Raw genomic sequence first — 6,887 nt, 5'->3', positions numbered from 1 at the left:
AATCCTAAGTTCACAGACACTCCAAAACACACCACCGGATGTGGTCCTGCCCACCAGAAAGACAAAATCCAGCCTCATCCACCAGAACACAGGCATCAGTCCCCTCCACCAGGAAGCGTACACAACTCACCAAAGCAACCTTAGCCACTGGGGGCAGACACCAAAAACAACGGGAACTACGAACCTGCAGCCTGCGAAAAGGAGACCCCAAACACAGTAAGTTAAGCAAAATGAGAAGACAGAGAAATATGCAGCAGATGAAGAAGCAAGGTAAACCCCACCAGAACAAACAAAGGAAGAGGAAGTAGGCAGTCTACCTGAAAAAGAATTCAGAGTAATGATAGTAAAGATGATCCCAAATCTTAGAAATAGAATGGAGAAAATACAAGAAACATTTAACAAGGACCTAGAAGAACTAAAGAGCAAGCAAACAATGATGAACAACACAAATGAGATTACATATTCTCTAGAAGGAATCCATAGCAGAATAACTGAGGCAGAAGAACAGATAAGAGACCTGGAAGATAAAATAGTGGAAATAACTACTGCAGAGCAGAATAAAGAAAAAAGAATGAAAAGAACTGAGGACAGACTCACAGACCTCTGGGACAACATTAAACACACCAACATTTGGGCCTCCCTGGTGGCACAGTGGTTGAGAGTCCACCTGCCGATGCACGGGACACGGGTTCGTGCCCTGGTCCGGGAGGATCCCACATGCCATGGAGCGGCTAGGCCCGTGAGCCATGGCTGCTGAGCCTGCGCGTCCGGAGCCTGTGCTCCGCAACGGGAGAGGCCACAACAGTGAGATGCCTGCGTACGGCAAAAAAAAAAACCAAAAACAAAAACACCAACATTTGAATTAAACAGGTCCCAGGAGAAGAACAGAGAAAGAGAGGGTCTGAGAAAATATTTGAAGAGATTATAGTTGAAAACTTCCCTAACAAAGGAAAGGAAATAGTCAATCAAATCCAGGAAGCACAGAGAGTCCCATACAGGATAAATCTAAGGAGAAACACACTGAGAAACATATTAATCAAACTATCAAAAATTAAATACTAAAACAATATTAAAAGCAGCAAGGGAAAAGCAATGAATAAAAAACAAGGGAATGCCCATATGGTTAACAGCTGATCTTTCAGCAAAACTCTGCAAGCCAGAAGGGAGTGGCAGGACATATTTAAAGTGATGAAAGGGAAAAACCTACAACCAAGACTACTCTACCCAGCAAGGATCTCATTCAGATTCAACGGAGAAATTAAAAGCTTTACAGACAAGCAAAAGCTAAGAGAATTCAGCACCACCAAACCAGCTTCAGAACAAATGCTAAAGGAAATTCTCTAGGCAGGAAACACAAGAGTAGGAAAAGACCTACAATAACAAACCCAAAACAATTAAGGAAATGGTAATAGGAACACACATATAAATAATTACCTTAAATGTAAATGGATTAAATGCTCCCACCAAAAGACACAGACTGGTTGAATGAATACAAAAACAAGACCCATGTATATGCTGTCTACAAGAGACCCACTTCAGAGTTGGGACACATACAGACTGAAAGTGAGGGGATGGAAAAAGATATTCCATGCAAATGGAAATCAAAAGAAAGGTGGAGTAGCAATTTTCATAACCGACAAAATAGAATTTAAAATAAAGACTACTACAAGAGACAAAGAAGGACACTACATAATGATCAAGGGATCAATCCAAGAAGAAGATATAACAATTGTAAATATTTATGCATGCAACATAGGAGCACCTCAATACAAAGGCAAATGCTAATAGCCATAAAAGAGGAAATCAACAGTAACACAATCATAGTAGGGGACTTTTAACACCCCACTTTCACCAATGGACAGATCATCCAAAATAAAAATAAATAAGGAAACAAGCTTTAAATAACAAGCTTACCTCAACATAATAAAGTCCATATATGACAAATCCACAGCCAACATCGTTCTCAATGGTGAAAAACTGAAACCATTTCCACTAAGATCAGGAAAAAGACAAGGTTGCCCACTCTCACCACTCTTATTCAACATAGTTTAAGCCACAGCAATCAGAGAAGAAAAAGAAATAAAAGGAATCCAAATTGGAAAAGAAGTAAAACTGTCACTGTTTGCAGATCACATGATACTATACATGGAGAATCCTAAAGATGCTACCAGAAAACTACTAGAGCTAATCAATGAATTTGGTAAAGTAGCAGGATACAAAATTAATGCGCAGAAATCTCTTGCATTCTGATACACTAATGATGAAAAATCTGAACAGAAATTAAGCAAAAACTCCCATTTACCATTGCAGCAATAAGAATAAAACACCTAGGAATAAACCTACCTAAGGAGACAAACAATCTGTATGCAGAAAACTATAAGGCACTGATGAAAGAAATTAAAGATGATACCAACAGATGGAGCGATATACCATGTTCTTGGATTGGAAGAATCAACATTGTGAAAATGATTTTACCACCCAAAGCAATCTACAGATTCAGTGCAATCCCTATCAAACTACCAATGTCATTTTTCACAGAACTAGAACAAGAAATTTCATAATTTGTATGGGAACAAGAGACCCCAAATAGCCAAAGCAATTTTGAGAAAGAAATACAGAGCTGGAGGAATCAGGCTTCCTGACTTCACACTATACTATAAAGCTACAGTAATCAAGACAGTATGGGACTGGCACAAAAAGAGAAATATATATCAATGGAACAAGAGAGAAACCCAGAGATAAACCCATGCACATACGGTCACCTTATCTTTGATAAAGGAGGCAAGAATATACAATGGAGAAAAGACAGCCTCTTCAATAAATGGTGCTGGGAAAACTGAACAGCTACATGTAAAACAATGAAATTAGAACACTCTCTAATACCATACACAAAAGTAGACTCAAAATGGATTAACAACCTAAATGTAAGGCCAGACACTATAAAACTCTTAGAGGAAAACACAGGCAGAACACTCTATGACATAAATCACAGAAAGATCCTTTTTGACCTACCTCCTAGAGAAATGGAAATAAAAACAAAAATAAACAAATGGGGGCTTCCCTGGTGGTGCAGTGGTTGAGAGTCCGCCTGCCGATGCAGGGGACACGGGTTTGTGCCCCGGTCTGGGAAGATCCCACATGCCGCGGAGCGGCTGGGCCCGTGAGCCATGGCCGCTGAGCCTGCGCGTCTGGAGCCTGTGCTCCACAACGGGAGAGGCCACAACAGTGAGAGGCCCGTGTACCGCAAAATAAATAAATAAATAAATAAATGGGACCTAATGTAACTTAAAACCTTCTGCACAGCAAAGGAAACCATAAACAAGATGAAAAGACAGCCCTCAGAATGGGAGAAAATATTTTCAAACAAAGCAACTGACAAAGGATTCATCTCCAAAATATACAAGCAGCTCACGCAGCTTAATGGCAAACGAACCCAAATCCAAAAATGGGCAAAAGACATAAATAGACATTTCTCCAAAGAAGATATACAGATTGCCAACTAACACATGAAAGGATGCTCAACATCACTAATCATTGGAGAAATGCAAATCAAATCTACAATGAGGTATCACCTCACACCAGTCACAATGGCCATCATTAAAAAATCTACAAACAATAAATTCTGGAGAGGGTGTGGAGAAAAGGGAACCCTCTTGCACTGTTGGTGAGAATGTAAATTGATACAGCCACTATGGAGAACAGTATGGAGGTTCCTTAAAAAACTAAAAATAGAACTACCATACAACCCAGCAATCCCACTACTGGGCATATACCCTGAGAAAACCATAATTCAAAAAGAGTCGTGTACCACAATGTTCAGTGCAGCTCTATTTACAATAGCCAGGACATGGAAGCAACCTAAGTGTCCATCAACAGATGAGTGGATAAAAAAGATGTGGCACATATATACAATGGAATATTACTCAGCCATAAAAAGAAATGACACTGAGATATTTGTAGTGAGGTGGATGGACCTAGAGTCTGTCATACAGGGTGAAGTAAGTCAGAAAGAGAAAAATAACCCTCTTTTTCTTGGCGGGGATCGGGCTTGCAGTCCCAGTCCATGTAATGTACAGAGGTAGAGGGAAAGCGCTCTGGCCCCCCTGGCGTCATGTCTTCGGTACCAGTGGCTTCCTGTCTGCAGGTTCTATCCTCAAGCGCTGGGATACCATGGGAAAAAAAATAAGGAAAGAAAAACGAATACCATATGCTAACACATATATATATGGAATCTAAAAGAAAAAAATGGTTCTGACAAACCTATGGGCAGGACAGGAATAAAGATGCAGACGTAGAGAATGGACTTCAGCTCATGGGAAGGGGAAAGGGTAAGCTGGGACAAAGTGAGAGAGTGGCATTGACATATATACACTACCAAATGTAAAATAGCTAGCTAGTGGGAAGCAGATGCATAGTACGGGGAGATCAGCTGTTGCTCTGTGACCACCAGAGGGGTGGGAGGGAGAAGCAAGAGGGAAGAGATATGGGGATATGTATATGTATAGCTGATTCACTTTGTTATAAAGCATAAACTAACACACCATTGTAAAGCAGTTATACTCCAATAAAGATGTTAAAAAACAAACAAACAAAAAACAGTCACAGGACTCCTGCTTCCTCCTGAAGGGAAACAGATAAAGATCTGATGCATATCTTTGATTTGTTCCTCAGAAACTAAGACCTTCCCCCACCCCACCAAAAAAAAGGGGAGGATGGTGACTACGTGCTGACCACAAGCACACAGACCCCAGACTGGTTGGAACCAGGCTGATAATTAAGGTTCCTGAAACATCACCCTGTTACCTCATCAGCAGCCAATCAGAAAAAATGTCCACAGCGTGTAATCCTCATTCCTAATGTCGCCTTTAAAAATCGTCCCCTGAATGCCACTGACGGGGATGGGGTGTTTTGAGAACTAGCTGCCCATTCTCCTTGCTTGGCACCCTGCGAAGAATGCTGTACTTTTTTAGTGCAACCTAGCATCAGCAGATTGGCTTTGCTGCATGTTAGGGAAGTCAACCCAAGCTCAGCTGGGTAACATTAGTCCTTCTACCGCAAGGTAGAAGGGACAGTAGAGTAATTTCAAGGACTGAATGAAATACGTAGTTGGCATTGGAAAAAATGTTACTACTACAATTACTCTTACTCCTACTATTACTACTGTCTAATATATATGGAATTTGTACTATGTGCTAGGCACTATTCTAAGCATTTTATTTGAATTTATTCATTTAATCCTCCCCCCTTTCAAAACCCCCTATTTTACTGTTGAAAAAGGAAACAGACATTGAGCACCTTGTTGAATATTTTACAGTTGGTGAGTAGTAGAGTCAGGATTATGAACCCAGGCAGTCTGACTCCAGAGGCAGGACGGTTAGCTACTTATGTGCTGTACTGCTGCTGTTTTTTCTTAATTGTTGTTACATTGTTAATATTACTACTAAAGGCTATATACTTGAGGAATTTATTTTAAGACTATTTGAACACCTCAATGCCTCAGCTTCCTCATAACCATGCTAAGGATAATAGCAAGAATCTGCCTCATGGGTTTATTGCAAGGCTTTAATAAAATACTATGTTTGTGCTAAGATAATACTTCTCTTTTCTCCAGCAACCACCACGTTATTTTTATTATTTTTTACTGAGGTATTTTTTTTGTTTTAATTTTTATTGGGGTATAGTTGATTTACAATGCTGTGTTAGTTTCAGGTGTACAGCAAAGTAAATTAGTTATACATATACATTTATGCATATACATACACCAGCTGATTTACAACATTAAGTTTCAGATGTACAACACAGTGATTCACAATTTTAAAAGATTATACCCCATTTATAATTATTATAAAATACTGGCTATATTTCCTGTCTTGTACAATATATCTTTATAGCTTATTTTATGCATAGTGGTTTGTACCTCTTAACCCCTATCCCTATCTTGCCTGTCCCCATGCTCCCCCGGACGGTAACCACTAGTTTATTCTCTTTATGTGTGAAGACAACACTTCTCAAAGTTTAATGTGCACACCAGTCACCTGGGATCTTGTTAAAAAGCAGTTTTCAATTCAGTAGGTCTGGGGTAAGATATCAGAAATGAAGAAATTTGTTAAAAATAAGTTTCCAGGTGATGCTGATGTCCCTGGCCCAGGGACCACACTTTGAGTGGCAAGGTGCTAGGAATCTCCTGGAGAATTCTCCACTTTTGGTGTGAGTGCCCCTTGGCTATTTGCTATGTGACAAGTGCTCCTTATTTTGGCAAATGGGGACTGATAAATATCATTAGTGTACTAGAACAGAGTTCTACACAGGCTGCGCCATTCCACTACCCAAAAATATTTTGTACACGACAAAAACAAAAAGAATGGAAGTTTGAGGTGCTCTGCAAACATTTTAACTTCCTATCTATTTTGAGAAATTGAGCATGGCACTGCTTTGTCACTTTCCTGCGAAAGAATAAAAGGAGACATCAGTAAGCACCTCCCAAATGAGAAAAATCATGATTGAATATTATCACTACCAGTTACCTAGGATACAAGAAATGAAGTTTTGTCACCTTGGCCCTTGGAAATGGTAACCAGGTGTCATAGAAAGAGATTCTACCTATGGCTGAATCTTCTTGTTCTGTCACTTCACTCTTCCCCATAAAGGAAAGGGAGAAGAGGGACTTTTCACTTTTCACTGTGCTTTCTTTTGAAACAAAAGAGGAGAGGGTGGAGGATAATGTCTGATTCTTAATATTAACTAGGGAGAAAATAAATATCTTGGCCAAAAAGCCCCCATACTTTTCACTGCTTCATGTCCCTTGGGGTTCTGAATCTCTCATTTTCTGTCTTACGTAAAAGAAATATAAAAGCAAAGCAAATAAAAAGTTTGATTGTTTCAGACTC

The 6,887-nt window shown here is 39.7% G+C and overlaps 1 non-coding gene across 1 annotated transcript; it reads left to right on the top strand.

Annotated features, from left to right (window-relative positions):
* Positions 1-4,022: 4,022 nt before the first annotated feature.
* On the top strand, positions 4,023-4,171 carry LOC117198349 (small nucleolar RNA SNORA57). Its single transcript, XR_004479470.1, has one exon. It is a non-coding gene; the product is annotated as a small nucleolar RNA SNORA57 (small nucleolar RNA).
* Positions 4,172-6,887: the final 2,716 nt, after the last annotated feature.

The sequence above is a fragment of the Orcinus orca genome, chromosome 5 (assembly GCF_937001465.1).
Source record: "Orcinus orca chromosome 5, mOrcOrc1.1, whole genome shotgun sequence".
Classification (NCBI taxonomy): Eukaryota; Metazoa; Chordata; class Mammalia; order Artiodactyla; family Delphinidae; genus Orcinus; species Orcinus orca.
Note: the sequence above shows the minus strand (reverse complement) of the source record. Positions and strands in the feature narration are given on the sequence as shown.